This window comes from Carcharodon carcharias, chromosome 1 (genome assembly GCF_017639515.1).
Source record: "Carcharodon carcharias isolate sCarCar2 chromosome 1, sCarCar2.pri, whole genome shotgun sequence".
Taxonomy (NCBI): domain Eukaryota; kingdom Metazoa; phylum Chordata; class Chondrichthyes; order Lamniformes; family Lamnidae; genus Carcharodon; species Carcharodon carcharias.
In genome coordinates this window covers 207,625,611-207,643,003 of record NC_054467.1, presented here as the reverse complement: position 1 = coordinate 207,643,003, position 17,393 = coordinate 207,625,611, and the positions used below count along the sequence as shown (strand labels likewise).

Genomic DNA, 17,393 nt, shown 5'->3' with positions numbered 1-17,393 from the left:
TCGAAAGAGTTATAAAGAGTGTCTGTTATGGCACTGTAGAGCTTGGCCTAAATAGCCAAGTGGTTATGGTACTGGGTTTGTAACCCCAAGATCAAGAGTTCAAATCTCACAATGGCAAATAATGTAACTTCATCTGAAACAGATGGAAACGTGTTTGTACTCGAAAGAGTTACTCTGCTATTGGAGCTGGGCCTAAGTAGCCAAGTGGTTATGGTACTGGGTTTGTAACCCCAAGCTCAAGAGTTCAAATCTCACAATGGCAAACTATGAAACAATGTAACTTCATCTGAAACAGATGGAAATGGGTTTGTACTCGAAAGAGTTACTCTGCTATTGGGCTTGGCCTAAGTAGCCAAGTGGTTATGGTACTGGGCTTGTAACCCCAAGATCAAGAGTTCAAATCTCACAATGGCAAACTATGAAACAATGTAACTTCATCTGAAACAGATGGAAATGGGTTTGTACTCGAAAGAGTTACTCTGCTATTGGAGCTGGGCCTAAGTAGCCAAGTGGTTATGGTACTGGGTTTGTAACCCCAAGATCAAGAGTTCAAATCTCACAATGGCAAACTATGAAACAACGTAACTTCATCTGAAACAGATGGAAACGGGTTTGTACTCGAATGAGTTATAAAGAGTGTCTGTTATCGCACTGTAGAGCTTGGCCTAAATAGCCAAGTGGTTATGGTACTGGGTTTGTAACCCCAAGATCAAAAGTTCAAATCTCACAATGGCAAACTATGAAACAATGTAACTTCATCTGAAACAGATGGAAACGTGTTTGTACTCGAAAGAGTTACACACCCAGGTCTCTCTGCACCTGCAACCCCTTAGGGCTTGGCCTAAATAGCCAAGTGGTTATGGTACTGGGTTTGTAACCCCAAGATCAAGAGTTCAAATCTCACAATGGCAAACTATGAAACAATGTAAATTCATCTGAAACAGATGGAAATGGGTTTGTACTCGAAAGAGTTACTCTGCTATTGGGCTTGGCCTAAATAGCCAAGTGGTTATGGTACTGGGTTTGTAACCCCAAAATCGAGAGTTCAAATCTCACAATGGCAAACTATGAAACAATGTAACTTCATCTGAAACAGATGGAAACGGGTTTGTACTCGAAAGAGTTACTCTGCTATTGGGCTTGGCCTAAATAGCCAAGTGGTTATGGTACTGGGCTTGTAAACCCAAGATCAAGAGTTCAAATCTCACAATGGCAAACCATGAAACAATGTAACTTCATCTGAAACAGATGGAAATGGGTTTGTACTCGAAAGAGTTACTCTGCTATTGGGCTTGGCCTAAATAGCCAAGTGGTTATGGTACTGGGCTTGTAACCCCAAGATCAAGAGTTCAAATCTCAGAATGGCAAACTATGAAACAATGTAACTTCATCTGAAACAGATGGAAATGGGTTTGTACTCGAAAGAGTTACTCTGCTATTGGAGCTGGGCCTAAGTAGCCAAGTGGTTATGGTACTGGGTTTGTAACCCCAAGATCAAGAGTTCAAATCTCACAATGGCAAACTATGAAACAACGTAACTTCATCTGAAACAGATGGAAACGGGTTTGTACTCGAAAGAGTTATAAAGAGTGTCTGTTATGGCACTGTAGAGCTTGGCCTAAATAGCCAAGTGGTTATGGTACTGGGTTTGTAACCCCAAGATCAAGAGTTCAAATCTCACAATGGCAAATAATGTAACTTCATCTGAAACAGATGGAAACGTGTTTGTACTCGAAAGAGTTACTCTGCTATTGGAGCTGGGCCTAAGTAGCCAAGTGGTTATGGTACTGGGTTTGTAACCCCAAGATCAAGAGTTCAAATCTCACAATGGCAAACTATGAAACAATGTAACTTCATCTGAAACAGATGGAAATATGTTTGTATTTGCCTACGGCCATACTAGTCTGAAAACGCCCGATCTCGTCTGATCTCGGAAGCTAAGCAGACTCAGGCCTGGTTAGTACTTGGATGGGAGACTGCCTGGCAATACCAGGTGCAGTAGGCTTTGTGCCTTCTTAGCACAGTAGGCATTGTGTCAGTCTCATAATCTGAAGGTCGTGAGTTCAATCCTCAGAGAGGGCCAGGAGCTTTATGCTTGGCCTAAATAGCCAAGTGGTTATGGTACTGGGTTTATAACCCTAAGATCAAGAGTTCAAATCTCACAATGGCAAAATTATAAAAGGCTTTGCCTAAATAGCCAAGTGGTTATGGTTCTGGGTTTGTAACCCCAAGATCGAGGGTTCAAATCTCACAATGGCAAACTATGAAACAATGTAACTTCATCTGAAACAGATGGAAACAGGTTTGTACTCGAAAGAGTTACTCTGCTATTGGGCTTGGCCGAAATAGCCAAGTGGTTATGGTACTGGGTTTGTAAACCCAAGATCAAGAGTTCAAATCTCACAATGGCAAACTATGAAACAATGTAACTGAATAGGAACAGATGGAAACGTGTTTATACTCAAAAGAATTACTCTGCTATTGGGCTTGGCCTAAATAGTCAAGTGGTTATGGTACTGGGTTTGTAACCCCAAAATCGAGAGTTCAAATCTCACAATGGCAAACTATGAAACAATGCAACTTCATCTGAAACAGATGGAAATGGGTTTGTACTCGAAAGAGTTACTCTGCTATTGGGCTTGGCCTAAATAGCCAAGTGGTTATGGTACTGGGCTTGTAACCCCAAGATCAAGAGTTCAAATCTCACAATGGCAAACTATGAAACAATGTAACTTCATCTGAAACAGATGGAAATGGGTTTGTACTCGAAAGAGTTACTCTGCTATTGGGCTTTGCCTAAATAGCCAAGTGGTTATGGTACTGGGCTTGTAACCCCAAGATCAAGAGTTCAAATCTCACAATGGCAAACTATGAAACAATGTAACTTCATCTGAAACAGATGGAAACGGGTTTGTACTCGAAAGAGTGACTCTGCTGTTGGGCTTGGCCTAAATAGCCAAGTGGTTATGGTACTGGGCTTGTAACCCCAAGATCAAGAGTTCAAATCTCACAATGGCAAACTATGAAACAATGTAACTTCATCTGAAACAGATGGAAATGGGTTTGTACTCGAAAGAGTTACTCTGCTATTGGAGCTGGGCCTAAGTAGCCAAGTGGTTATGGTACTGGGTTTGTAACCCCAAGATCAAGAGTTCAAATCTCACAATGGCAAACTATGAAACAACGTAACTTCATCTGAAACAGATGGAAACGTGTTTGTACTCGAAAGAGTTATAAAGAGTGTCTGTTATGGCACTGTAGAGCTTGGCCTAAATAGCCAAGTGGTTATGGTACTGGGTTTGTAACCCCAAGATCAAAAGTTCAAATCTCACAATGGCAAACTATGAAACAATGTAACTTCATCTGAAACAGATGGAAACGTGTTTGTACTCGAAAGAGTTACACACCCAGGTCTCTCTGCTCCTGCAACCCCTTAGGGCTTGGCCTAAATAGCCAAGTGGTTATGGTACTGGGTTTGTAACCCCAAGATCAAGAGTTCAAATCTCACAATGGGAAACAATGTGACTTCATCTGAAACAGATGGGAACGCTTTTGTACTCGAAAGAGTTACTCTGCTATTGGGCTTGGCCTAAATAGCCAAGTGGTTATGGTACTGGGTTTGTAAACCCAAGATCAAGAGTTCAAATCTCACAATGGCAAACTATGAAACAACGTAACTTCATCTGAAACAGATGGAAACGGGTTTGTACTCGAAAGAGTTATAAAGAGTGTCTGTTATGGCACTGTAGAGCTTGGCCTAAATAGCCAAGTGGTTATGGTACTGGGTTTGTAACCCCAAGATCAAGAGTTCAAATCTCACAATGGCAAATAATGTAACTTCATCTGAAACAGATGGAAACGTGTTTGTACTCGAAAGAGTTACTCTGCTATTGGAGCTGGGCCTAAGTAGCCAAGTGGTTATGGTACTGGGTTTGTAACCCCAAGATCAAGAGTTCAAATCTCACAATGGCAAACTATGAAACAATGTAACTTCATCTGAAACAGATGGAAATATGTTTGTATTTGCCTACGGCCATACTAGTCTGAAAACGCCCGATCTCGTCTGATCTCGGAAGCTAAGCAGACTCAGGCCTGGTTAGTACTTGGATGGGAGACTGCCTGGCAATACCAGGTGCAGTAGGCTTTGTGCCTTCTTAGCACAGTAGGCATTGTGTCAGTCTCATAATCTGAAGGTCGTGAGTTCAATCCTCAGAGAGGGCCAGGAGCTTTATGCTTGGCCTAAATAGCCAAGTGGTTATGGTACTGGGTTTATAACCCTAAGATCAAGAGTTCAAATCTCACAATGGCAAAATTATAAAAGGCTTTGCCTAAATAGCCAAGTGGTTATGGTGCTGGGTTTGTAACACCAAGATCAAGAGTTCAAATCTCACAATGGCTTTATCCCAATTTAAGCTTGGCCTAAATGGCCAAGTGGTTATGGTACTGGACTTGTAACCCCAAGATCAAGAGTTCAAATCTCACAATGGCAAACTATGAAAACAATGTCACTTCATCTGAAACAGATGGAAAAGGGCTTGGCCTAAATAGCCAAGTGGTTATGGTACTGGGTTTGTAACCCCAAAATCGAGAGTTCAAATCTCACAATGGCAAACTATGAAACAATGTAACTTTATCTGAAACTGATGGAAACGGGTTTGTACTCAAAAGAGTTACTCTGCTATTGGGCTTGGCCTAAATAGCCAAGTGGTTATGGTACTGGGCTTGTAACCCCAAAATCGAGAGTTCAAATCTCACAATGGCAAACTATGAAACAATGTAACTTCATCTGAAACAGATGGAAACGGGTTTGTACTCGAAAGAGTTACTCTGCTATGGCTTGGCCTAAATAGCCAAGTGGTTATGGTACTGGGTTTGTAACCCCAAGATCAAGAGTTCAAATCTCACAATGGGAAACAATGTAACTTCATCTGAAATAACAGATGGAAACATGTTTGTACTCAAAAGAGTTACTCTGCTATTGGGCTTGGCCAAAATAGCCAAGTGGTTATGGTACTGGGCTTGTAAACCCAAGATCAAGAGTTCAAATCTCACAATGGCAAACTATGAAACAATGTAACTTCATCTGAAACAGATGGAAACGGATTTACTCAAAAGAGTATCAAGAGTTCAAATCTCACAATGGCAAACTATGAAACAATGTAACTGAATAGGAACAGATGGAAACGTGTTTATACTCAAAAGAGTTACTCTGCTATTGGGCTTGGCCTAAATAGCCAAGTGGTTATGGTACTGGGTTTGTAACCCCAAGATCAAAAGTTCAGATCTCACAATGGCAAACTATGAAACAATGTAACTTCATCTGAAACAGATGGAAACGTGTTTGTACTCGAAAGAGTTACACACCCAGGTCTCTCTGCTCCTGCAACCCCTTAGGGCTTGGCCTAAATAGCCAAGTGGTTATGGTACTGGGTTTGTAACCCGAAGATCAAGAGTTCAAATCTCAAGCTTGGCCTGAATAGCCAAGTGGTTATGGTACTGGGTTTGTAAACCCAAGATCAAGAGTTCAAATCTCACAATGGCAAACTATGAAACAATGTAACTGAATAGGAACAGATGGAAACGTGTTTATACTCAAAAGAATTACTCTGCTATTGGGCTTGGCCTAAATAGCCAAGTGGTTATGGTACTGGGTTTGTAACCCCAAAATCGAGAGTTCAAATCTCACAATGGCAAACTATGAAACAATGTAACTTCATCTGAAACAGATGGAAACGGGTTTGTACTCGAAAGAGTTACTCTGCTATTGGGCTTGGCCTAAATAGACAAGTGGTTATGGTACTCGGTTTGTAAAACCAAGATCAAGAGTTCAAATCTCACAATGGCAAACTATGAAACAATGTAACTGAATAGGAACAGATGGAAACGTGTTTATACTCAAAAGAATTACTCTGCTATTGGGCTTGGCCTAAATAGCCAAGTGGTTATGGTACTGGGCTTGTAACCCCAAGATCAAGAGTTCAAATCTCACAATGGCAAACTATGAAACAATGTAACTTCATCTGAAACCGATGGAAATGGGTTTGTACTCGAAAGAGTTACTCTGCTATTGGAGCTGGGCCTAAGTAGCCAAGTGGTTATGGTACTGGGTTTGTAACCCCAAGATCAAGAGTTCAAATCTCACAATGGCAAACTATGTAACTTCATCTGAAACAGATGGAAACGGGTTTGTACTCGAAAGAGTTACTCTGCTATTGGGCTTGGCCAAAATAGCCAAGTGGTGATGGTACTGGGTTTGTAAACCCAAGATCAAGAGTTCAAATCTCACAATGGCAAACTATGAAACAATGTAACTTCATCTGAAACAGATGGAAATGGGTTTGTACTCGAAAGAGTTACTCTGCTATTGGAGCTGGGCCTAAGTAGCCAAGTGGTTATGGTACTGGGTTTGTAACCCCAAGATCAAGAGTTCAAATCTCACAATGGCAAACTATGAAACAACCTAACTTCATCTGAAACAGATGGAAACGGGTTTGTACTCGAAAGAGTTATAAAGAGTGTCTGTTATCGCACTGTAGAGCTTGGCCTAAATAGCCAAGTGGTTATGGTACTGGGTTTGTAACCCCAAGATCAAAAGTTCAAATCTCACAATGGCAAACTATGAAACAACGTAACTTCATCTGAAACAGATGGAAACGTGTTTGTACTCGAAAGAGTTACACACCCAGGTCTCTCTGCACCTGCAACCCCTTAGGGCTTGGCCTAAATAGCCAAGTGGTTATGGTACTGGGTTTGTAACCCCAAGATCAAGAGTTCAAATCTCACAATGGCAAACTATGAAACAATGTAAATTCATCTGAAACAGATGGAAATGGGTTTGTACTCGAAAGAGTTACTCTGCTATTGGGCTTGGCCTAAATAGCCAAGTGGTTATGGTACTGGGTTTGTAACCCCAAAATCGAGAGTTCAAATCTCACAATGGCAAACTATGAAACAATGTAACTTCATCTGAAACAGATGGAAACGGGTTTGTACTCGAAAGAGTTACTCTGCTATTGGGCTTGGCCTAAATAGCCAAGTGGTTATGGTACTGGGCTTGTAACCCCAAGATCAAGAGTTCAAATCTCACAATGGCAAACTATGAAACAATGTAACTTCATCTGAAACAGATGGAAATGGGTTTGTACTCGAAAGAGTTACTCTGCTATTGGAGCTGGGCCTAAGTAGCCAAGTGGTTATGGTACTGGGTTTGTAACCCCAAGATCAAGAGTTCAAATCTCACAATGGCAAACTATGAAACAACGTAACTTCATCTGAAACAGATGGAAACGGGTTTGTACTCGAAAGAGTTATAAAGAGTGTCTGTTATGGCACTGTAGAGCTTGGCCTAAATAGCCAAGTGGTTATGGTACTGGGTTTGTAACCCCAAGATCAAGAGTTCAAATCTCACAATGGCAAATAATGTAACTTCATCTGAAACAGATGGAAACGTGTTTGTACTCGAAAGAGTTACTCTGCTATTGGAGCTGGGCCTAAGTAGCCAAGTGGTTATGGTACTGGGTTAGTAACCCCAAGATCAAGAGTTCAAATCTCACAATGGCAAACTATGAAACAATGTAACTTCATCTGAAACAGATGGAAATATGTTTGTATTTGCCTACGGCCATACTAGTCTGAAAACGCCCGATCTCGTCTGATCTCGGAAGCTAAGCAGACTCAGGCCTGCTTAGTACTTGGATGGGAGACTGCCTGGCAATACCAGGTGCAGTAGGCTTTGTGCCTTCTTAGCACAGTAGGCATTGTGTCAGTCTCATAATCTGAAGTTCGTGAGTTCAATCCTCAGAGAGGGCCAGGAGCTTTATGCTTGGCCTAAATAGCCAAGTGGTTATGGTACTGGGTTTATAACCCTAAGATCAAGAGTTCAAATCTCACAATGGCAAAATTATAAAAGGCTTTGCCTAAATAGCCAAGTGGTTATGGTTCTGGGTTTGTAACCCCAAGATCGAGGGTTCAAATCTCACAATGGCAAACTATGAAACAATGTAACTTCATCTGAAACAGATGGAAACAGGTTTGTACTCGAAAGAGTTACTCTGCTATTGGGCTTGGCCTAAATAGCCAAGTGGTTATGGTACTGGGTTTGTAAACCCAAGATCAAGAGTTCAAATCTCACAATGGCAAACTATGAAACAATGTAACTGAATAGGAACAGATGGAAACGTGTTTATACTCAAAAGAATTACTCTGCTATTGGGCTTGGCCTAAATAGTCAAGTGGTTATGGTACTGGGTTTGTAACCCCAAAATCGAGAGTTCAAATCTCACAATGGCAAACTATGAAACAATGTAACTTCATCTGAAACAGATGGAAACGGGTTTGTACTCGAAAGAGTTACTCTGCTATTGGGCTTGGCCTAAATAGCCAAGTGGTTATGGTACTGGGCTTGTAACCCCAAGATCAAGAGTTCAAATCTCACAATGGCAAACTATGAAACAATGTAACTTCATCTGAAACAGATGGAAATGGGTTTGTACTCGAAAGAGTTACTCTGCTATTGGGCTTGGCCTAAATAGCCAAGTGGTTATGGTACTGGGCTTGTAACCCCAAGATCAAGAGTTCAAATCTCACAATGGCAAACTATGAAACAATGTAACTTCATCTGAAACAGATGGAAACGGGTTTGTACTCGAAAGAGTTACTCTGCTATTGGGCTTGGCCTAAATAGCCAAGTGGTTATGGTACTGGGCTTGTAACCCCAAGATCAAGAGTTCAAATCTCACAATGGCAAACTATGAAACAATGTAACTTCATCTGAAACAGATGGAAATGGGTTTGTACTCGAAAGAGTTACTCTGCTATTGGAGCTGGGCCTAAGTAGCCAAGTGGTTATGGTACTGGGTTTGTAACCCCAAGATCAAAAGTTCAAATCTCACAATGGCAAACTATGAAACAATGTAACTTCATCTGAAACAGATGGAAACGTGTTTGTACTCGAAAGAGTTACACACCCAGGTCTCTCTGCTCCTGCAACCCCTTAGGGCTTGGCCTAAATAGCCAAGTGGTTATGGTACTGGGTTTGTAACCCCAAGATCAAGAGTTCAAATCTCACAATGGCAAACTATGAAACAATGTAAATTCATCTGAAACAGATGGAAATGGGTTTGTATTCGAAAGAGCTACTCTGCTATTGGGCTTGGCCTAAATAGTCAAGTGGTTATGGTACTGGGTTTGCAAACCCAAGATCAAGAGTTCAAATCTCACAATGGCAAACTATGAAACAATGTAACTGAATAGGAACAGATGGAAATGTGTTTATACTCAAAAGAATTACTCTGCTATTGGGCTTGGCTTAAATAGCCAAGTGGTTATGATACTGGGTTTGTAACCCCAAAATCGAGAGTTCAAATCGCACAATGGCAAACTATGAAACAATGTAACTTCATCTGAAACAGATGGAAACGGGTTTGTACTCGAAAGAGTTACTCTGCTATTGGGCTTGGCCTAAATAGCCAAGTGGTTATGGTACTGGGCTTGTAACCCCAAGATCAAGAGTTCAAATCTCACAATGGCAAACTATGAAACAATGTAACTTCATCTGAAACAGATGGAAATGGGTTTGTACTCGAAAGAGTTACTCTGCTATTGGGCTTGGCCTAAATAGCCAAGTGGTTATGGTACTGGGCTTGTAACCCCAAGATCAAGAGTTCAAATCTCACAATGGCAAACTATGAAACAATGTAACTTCATCTGAAACAGATGGAAATGGGTTTGTACTCGAAAGAGTTACTCTGCTATTGGAGCTGGGCCTAAGTAGCCAAGTGGTTATGGTACTGGGTTTGTAACCCCAAGATCAAGAGTTCAAATCTCACAATGGCAAACTATGAAACAACGTAACTTCATCTGAAACAGATGGAAATGGGTTTGTACTCGAAAGAGTTATAAAGAGTGTCTGTTATGGCACTGTAGAGCTTGGCCTAAATAGCCAAGTGGTTATGGTACTGGGTTTGTAACCTCAAGATCAAAAGTTCAAATCTCACAATGGCAAACTATGAAACAATGTAACTTCATCTGAAACAGATGGAAACGTGTTTGTACTCGAAAGAGTTACACACCCAGGTCTCTCTGCTCCTGCAACCCCTTAGGGCTTGGCCTAAATAGCCAAGTGGTTATGGTACTGGGTTTGTAACCCCAAGATCAAGAGTTCAAATCTCACAATGGCAAACTATGAAACAATGTAAATTCATCTGAAACAGATGGAAATGGGTTTGTACTCGAAAGAGCTACTCTGCTATTGGGCTTGGCCTAAATAGCCAAGTGGTTATGGTACTGGGTTTGTAAACCCAAGATCAAGAGTTCTAATCTCACAATGGCAAACTATGAAACAATGTAACTGAATAGGAACAGATGTAAACGTGTTTATACTCAAAAGAATTACTCTGCTATTGGGCATGGCCTAAATAGCCAAGTGGTTATGGTACTGGGTTTGTAACCCCAAAATCGAGAGTTCAAATCTCACAATGGCAAACTATGAAACAATGTAACTTCATCTGAAACAGATGGAAACGGGTTTGTACTCGAAAGAGTTACTCTGCTATTGGGCTTGGCCTAAATAGCCAAGTGGTTATGGTACTGGGCTTGTAACCCCAAGATCAAGAGTTCAAATCTCACAATGGCAAACTATGAAACAATGTAACTTCATCTGAAACAGATGGAAATGGGTTTGTACTCGAAAGAGTTACTCTGCTATTGGGCTTGGCCTAAATAGCCAAGTGGTTATGGTACTGGGCTTGTAACCCCAAGATCAGGAGTTCAAATCTCACAATGGCAAACTATGAAACAATGTAACTTCATCTGAAACAGATGGAAATGGGTTTGTACTCGAAAGAGTTACTCTGCTATTGGAGCTGGGCCTAAGTAGCCAAGTGGTTATGGTACTGGGTTTGTAACCCCAAGATCAAGAGTTCAAACCTCACAATGGCAAACTATGAAACAACGTAACTTCATCTGAAACAGATGGAAACGGGTTTGTACTCGAAAGAGTTATAAAGAGTGTCTGTTATGGCACTGTAGAGCTTGGCCTAAATAGCCAAGTGGTTATGGTACTGGGTTTGTAACCCCAAGATCAAAAGTTCAAATCTCACAATGGCAAACTATGAAACAATGTAACTTCATCTGAAACAGATGGAAACGTGTTTGTACTCGAAAGAGTTACACACCCAGGTCTCTCTGCTCCTGCAACCCCTTAGGGCTTGGCCTAAATAGCCAAGTGGTTATGGTACTGGGTTTGTAACCCCAAGATCAAGAGTTCAAATCTCACAATGGCAAACTATGAAACAATGTAAATTCATCTGAAACAGATGGAAATGGGTTTGTACTCGAAAGAGTTACTCTGCTATTGGGCTTGGCCTAAATAGCCAAGTGGTTATGGTACTGGGTTTGTAACCCCAAAATCGGGAGTTCAAATCTCACAATGGCAAACTATGAAACAATGTAACTTCATCTGAAACAGATGGAAACGGGTTTGTACTCGAAAGAGTTACTCTGCTATTGGGCTTGGCCTAAATAGCCAAGTGGTTATGGTACTGGGCTTGTAACCCCAAGATCAAGAGTTCAAATCTCACAATGGCAAACTATGAAACAATGTAACTTCATCTGAAACAGATGGAAATGGGTTTGTACTCGAAAGAGTTACTCTGCTATTGGGCTTGGCCTAAATAGCCAAGTGGTTATGGTACTGGGCTTGTAACCCCAAGATCAAGAGTTCAAATCTCACAATGGCAAACTATGAAACAATGTAACTTCATCTGAAACAGATGGAAATGGGTTTGTACTCGAAAGAGTTACTCTGCTATTGGAGCTGGGCCTAAGTAGCCAAGTGGTTATGGTACTGGGTTTGTAACCCCAAGATCAAGAGTTCAAATCTCACAATGGCAAATAATGTAACTTCATCTGAAACAGATGGAAACGTGTTTGTACTCGAAAGAGTTACTCTGCTATTGGAGCTGGGCCTAAGTAGCCAAGTGGTTATGGTACTGGGTTTGTAACCCCAAGATCAAGAGTTCAAATCTCACAATGGCAAACTATGAAACAATGTAACTTCATCTGAAACAGATGGAAATATGTTTGTATTTGCCTACGGCCATACTAGTCTGAAAACGCCCGATCTCGTCTGATCTCGGAAGCTAAGCAGACTCAGGCCTGGTTAGTACTTGGATGGGAGACTGCCTGGCAATACCAGGTGCAGTAGGCTTTGTGCCTTCTTAGCACAGTAGGCAGTGTGTCAGTCTCATAATCTGAAGGTCCTGAGTTCAATCCTCAGAGAGGGCCAGGAGCTTTATGCTTGGCCTAAATAGCCAAGTGGTTATGGTACTGGGTTTATAACCCTAAGATCAAGAGTTCAAATCTCACAATGGCAAAATTATAAAAGGCTTGGCCTAAATAGCCAAGTGGTTATGGTTCTGGGTTTGTAACCCCAAGATCGAGGGTTCAAATCTCACAATGGCAAATATGAAACAATGTAACTTCGTCTGAATAGGAACAGATGGAAACATGTTTGTACTCGAAAGAGCTACTCTGCTATTGGGCTTGGCCTAAATAGCCAAGTGGTTATGGTACTGGGTTTGTAAACCCAAGATCAAGAGTTCAAATCTCACAATGGCAAACCATGAAACAATGTAACTGAATAGGAACAGATGGAAATGTGTTTATACTCAAAAGAGTTACTCTGCTATTGGGCTTGGCCTAAATAGCCAAGTGGTTATGGTACTGGGTTTGTAACCCCAAGATCAAAAGTTCAAATCTCACAATGGCAAACTATGAAACAATGTAACTTCATCTGAAACAGATGGAAACGTGTTTGTACTCGAAAGAGTTACACACCCAGGTCTCTCTGCTCCTGCAACCCCTTAGGGCTTGGCCTAAATAGCCAAGTGGTTATGGTACTGGGTTTGTAACCCCAAGATCAAGAGTTCAAATCTCACAATGGCAAACTATGAAACAATGTAAATTCATCTGAAACAGATGGAAATGGGTTTGTACTCGAAAGAGTTACTCTGCTATTGGGCTTGGCCTAAATAGCCAAGTGGTTATGGTACTGGGTTTGTAACCCCAAAATCGAGAGTTCAAATCTCACAATGGCAAACTATGAAACAATGTAACTTCATCTGAAACAGATGGAAACGGGTTTGTACTCGAAAGAGTTGCTCTGCTATTGGGCTTGGCCTAAATAGCCAAGTGGTTATGGTACTGGGCTTGTAACCCCAAGATCAAGAGTTCAAATCTCACAATGGCAAACTATGAAACAATGTAACTTCATCTGAAACAGATGGAAATGGGTTTGTACTCGAAAGAGTTACTCTGCTATTGGGCTTGGCCTAAATAGCCAAGTGGTTATGGTACTGGGCTTGTAACCCCAAGATCAAGAGTTCAAATCTCACAATGGCAAACTATGAAACAATGTAACTTCATCTGAAACAGATGGAAATGGGTTTGTACTCGAAAGAGTTATTCTGCTATTGGAGCTGGGCCTAAGTAGCCAAGTGGTTATGGTACTGGGTTTGTAACCCCAAGATCAAGAGTTCAACTCTCACATTGGCAAACTATGAAACAACGTAACTTCATCTGAAACAGATGGAAACGGGTTTGTACTCGAAAGAGTTATAAAGAGTGTCTGTTATGGCACTGTAGAGCTTGGCCTAAATAGCCAAGTGGTTATGGTACTGGGTTTGTAACCCCAAGATCAAGAGTTCAAATCTCACAATGGCAAATAATGTAACTTCATCTGAAACAGATGGAAACGTGTTTGTACTCGAAAGAGTTACTCTGCTATTGGAGCTGGGCCTAAGTAGCCAAGTGGTTATGGTACTGGGTTTGTAACCCCAAGATCAAGAGTTCAAATCTCACAATGGCAAACTATGAAACAATGTAACTTCATCTGAAACAGATGGAAATATGTTTGTATTTGCCTACGGCCATACTAGTCTGAAAACGCCCGATCTCGTCTGATCTCGGAAGCTAAGCAGACTCAGGCCTGGTTAGTACTTGGATGGGAGACTGCCTGGCAATACGTGGTGCAGTAGGCTTTGTGCCTTCATAGCACAGTAGGCAGTGTGTCAGTCTCATAATCTGAAGGTCCTGAGTTCAATCCTCAGAGAGGGCCAGGAGCTTTATGCTTGGCCTAAATAGCCAAGTGGTTATGGTACTGGGTTTATAACCCTAAGATCAAGAGTTCAAATCTCACAATGGCAAAATTATAAAAGGCTTGGCCTAAATAGCCAAGTGGTTATGGTTCTGGGTTTGTAACCCCAAGATCGAGGGTTCAAATCTCACAATGGCAAACTATGAAACAATGTAACTTCATCTGAAACAGATGGAAACAGGTTTGTACTCGAAAGAGTTACTTTGCTATTGCTTGGCCTAAATAGACAAGTGGTTATGATACTGGGTTTGTAACCCCAAGATCAAGAGTTCAAATCTCACAATGGCAAACTATGAAACAATGTAACTTCATCTGAAACAGATGGAAACGTGTTTGTACTCGAAAGAGTTACTCTGCTATTGGAGCCAAGTGGTTATGGTACTGGGTTTGTAAACCTAAGCTCAAGAGTTCAAATCTCACAATGGCAAACTATGAAACAATGTAACTTCATCTGAAACAGATGGAAACCTGTTTGTACTCGAAAGAGTTACTTTGCTATTGCTTGGCCTAAATAGACAAGTGGTTATGATACTGGGTTTGTAACCCCAAGATCAAGAGTTCAAATCTCACAATGGCAAACTATGAAACAATGTAACTTCATCTGAAACAGATGGAAACGTGTTTGTACTCGAAAGAGTTACTCTGCTATTGGAGCCAAGTGGTTATGGTACTGGGTTTGTAACCCTAAGCTCAAGAGTTCAAATCTCACAATGGCAAACTATGAAACAATGTAACTTCATCTGAAACAGATGGAAACGTGTTTGTACTCGAAAGAGTTACTCCGCTATTGGCTGCTTGGCCTAAATAGCCAAGTGGTTATGGTACTGGGTTTGTAACCCCAAGATCAAGAGTTCAAATCTCACAATGGCAAACTATGAAACAATATAACTCCATCTGAAACAGATGGAAATGGGTTTGTACTCGAAAGAGTTACTCTGCTATTGGAGCCAAGTGGTTATGGTACTGGGTTTGTTACCCTAAGCTCAAGAGTTCAAATCTCACAATGGCAAACTATGAAACCATGTAACTTCATCTGAAACAGATGGAAACGTGTTTGTACTCGAAAGAGTTACTCCGCTATTGGCTGCTTGGCCTAAATAGCCAAGTTGTTATGGTACTGGGTTTGTAACCCCAAGGTCAAGAGTTCAAATCTCACAATGGCAAACTATGAAACAATGTAACTTCATCTGAATAGGAACAGATGGAAATGTTTGCTTGGCCTAAATAGCCAAGTGGTTATGGTACTGGGTTTGTAACCCCAAGTTCAAGAGTTCAAATCTCACAATGGGAAACAATGTGACTTCATCTGAAATGACAGATGGAAACATGTTTGTACTCAAAAGAGTTACTCTGCTATTGGAGCCAAGTGGTTATGGTACTGGGTTTGTAACCCTAAGCTCAAGAGTTCAAATCTCACAATGGCTAACTATGAAACAATGTAACTTCATCTGAAACAGATGGAAACGTGTTTGTACTCGAAAGAGTTACTCTGCTATTGGCTACTTGGCCTAAATAGCCAAGTGGTTACGGTACTGGGTTTGTAACCCCAAGATCGAGGGTTCAAATCTCACAATGGCAAACTATGAAACAATGTAACTTCATCTGAAACAGATGGAAACAGGTTTGTACTCGAAAGAGTTACTCTGCTATTGGGCTTGGCCTAAATAGCCAACTGGTTATGGTACTGGGTTTGTAACCCCAAAATCGAGAGTTCAAATCTCACAATGGCAAACTATGAAACAATGTAACTTCATCTGAAACAGATGGAAACGGGTTTGTACTCGAAAGAGTTACTCTGCTATTGGGCTTGGCCTAATTAGCCAAGTGGTTATGGTACTGGGTTTATAACCCTAAGATCAAGAGTTCAAATCTCACAATGGCAAAATTATAAAAGGCTTGGCCTAAATAGCCAAGTGGTTATGGTTCTGGGTTTGTAACCCCAAGATCGAGGGTTCAAATCTTACAACGGCAAATTATGAAGCTTGGCCTATATAGCCAAGTGGTTATGGCACTGGGTTTGTAACCCCAAGATCAGTCTTGGCCTAAATAGCCAAGTGGTTATGGTACTGGGCTTGTAACCCCAAGATCAAGAGTTCAAATCTCACAATAACAAACTATGAAACAATGTAACTTCATCTGAATAGCAACAGATGGAAATGTGTTTGTCCAGCTTGGCCTAAATAGCCAAGTGTTTATGGTACTGGGTTTGTAACCCCAAGATCAAGAGTTCAAATCTCACAATGGTGAACAATGTAACTTCATCTGAAACAGATGGAAATGTGTTTTTGCTTGGCCTAAATAGCCAAGTGGTTATGGTTCTGGGTTTGTAACCCCAAGATCGAGAGTTCAAATCTTACAACGGCAAACTATGAAACAATGTAACTTCATCTGAAACAGATGGAAACGGGTTTGTACTCGAAAGAGTTACTCTGCTATTGGGCTTGGCCTAAATAGCCAAGTGGTTATGGTACTGGGCTTGTAACCCCAAGATCAAGAGTTCAAATCTCAGAATGGCAAACTATGAAACAATGTAACTTCATCTGAAACAGATGGAAATGGGTTTGTACTCGAAAGAGTTACTCTGCTATTGGAGCTGGGCCTAAGTAGCCAAGTGGTTATGGTACTGCGTTTGTAACCCCAAGATCGAAGAGTTCAAATCTCACAGTGGTAAATTATGCTTGGCCTAAATGGCCAAGTGGTTATGGTACTGGGCTTGTAACCCCAAGATCAAGAGTTCAAATCTCTCAATGGCAAATTATGAAACAATGTAACTTCATCTGAAACAGATGGAAACGGGTTTGTACTCGAAAGAGTTACTCTGCTATTGGAGCTGGGCCTAAGTAGCCAAGTGGTTATGGTACTGGGTTTGTAACCCCAAGATCGAAGAGTTCAAATCTCACAATGGCAAACTATGAAACAATGTAATTTCATCTGAAACAGATGGAAATGGGTTTGTACTTGAAAGAGTTACTCTGCTATTGGAGCTGGGCCTAAGTAGCCAAGTGGTTATGGTACTGGGTTTGTAACCCCAAGATCAAGAGTTCAAATCTCACAATGGCAAACTTTTGGCTTGGCCTAAGTAGCCAAGTGGTTATGGTACTGGGTTTATAACCCCAAGATCAAGAGTTCAAATCTCACAATGGGAAACAATGTAACTTCATCTGAATAGGAACAGATGGAAATGTGTTTGTGCTCAAAAGAGTTACTCTGCTATTGGGCTTGGCCTAAATAGCCAAGT

General features: G+C 41.1%; 7 non-coding genes across 7 annotated transcripts; all 7 read left to right on the top strand.

Moving 5' to 3' along the window:
• The first annotated feature begins 1,886 nt into the window (after window positions 1–1,886).
• LOC121285978 lies at window positions 1,887–2,005 on the top strand. The gene has a single exon (XR_005944865.1). It is a non-coding gene; the product is annotated as a 5S ribosomal RNA (ribosomal RNA).
• Window positions 2,006–4,025: 2,020 nt separating this feature from the next.
• Window positions 4,026–4,144, top strand: LOC121285977. Its single transcript, XR_005944861.1, has one exon. It is a non-coding gene; the product is annotated as a 5S ribosomal RNA (ribosomal RNA).
• Window positions 4,145–7,613: 3,469 nt separating this feature from the next.
• On the top strand, window positions 7,614–7,732 carry LOC121286069. Its single transcript, XR_005944884.1, has one exon. It is a non-coding gene; the product is annotated as a 5S ribosomal RNA (ribosomal RNA).
• Window positions 7,733–12,089: 4,357 nt separating this feature from the next.
• LOC121285974 lies at window positions 12,090–12,208 on the top strand. The gene has a single exon (XR_005944860.1). It is a non-coding gene; the product is annotated as a 5S ribosomal RNA (ribosomal RNA).
• Window positions 12,209–12,212: 4 nt separating this feature from the next.
• trnam-cau lies at window positions 12,213–12,285 on the top strand. Its single transcript has one exon. It is a non-coding gene; the product is annotated as a tRNA-Met (tRNA).
• Window positions 12,286–13,920: 1,635 nt separating this feature from the next.
• Window positions 13,921–14,039, top strand: LOC121286178. The gene has a single exon (XR_005944902.1). It is a non-coding gene; the product is annotated as a 5S ribosomal RNA (ribosomal RNA).
• A 4-nt stretch (window positions 14,040–14,043) lies between these two features.
• Window positions 14,044–14,116, top strand: trnam-cau. The gene has a single exon. It is a non-coding gene; the product is annotated as a tRNA-Met (tRNA).
• Window positions 14,117–17,393: the final 3,277 nt, after the last annotated feature.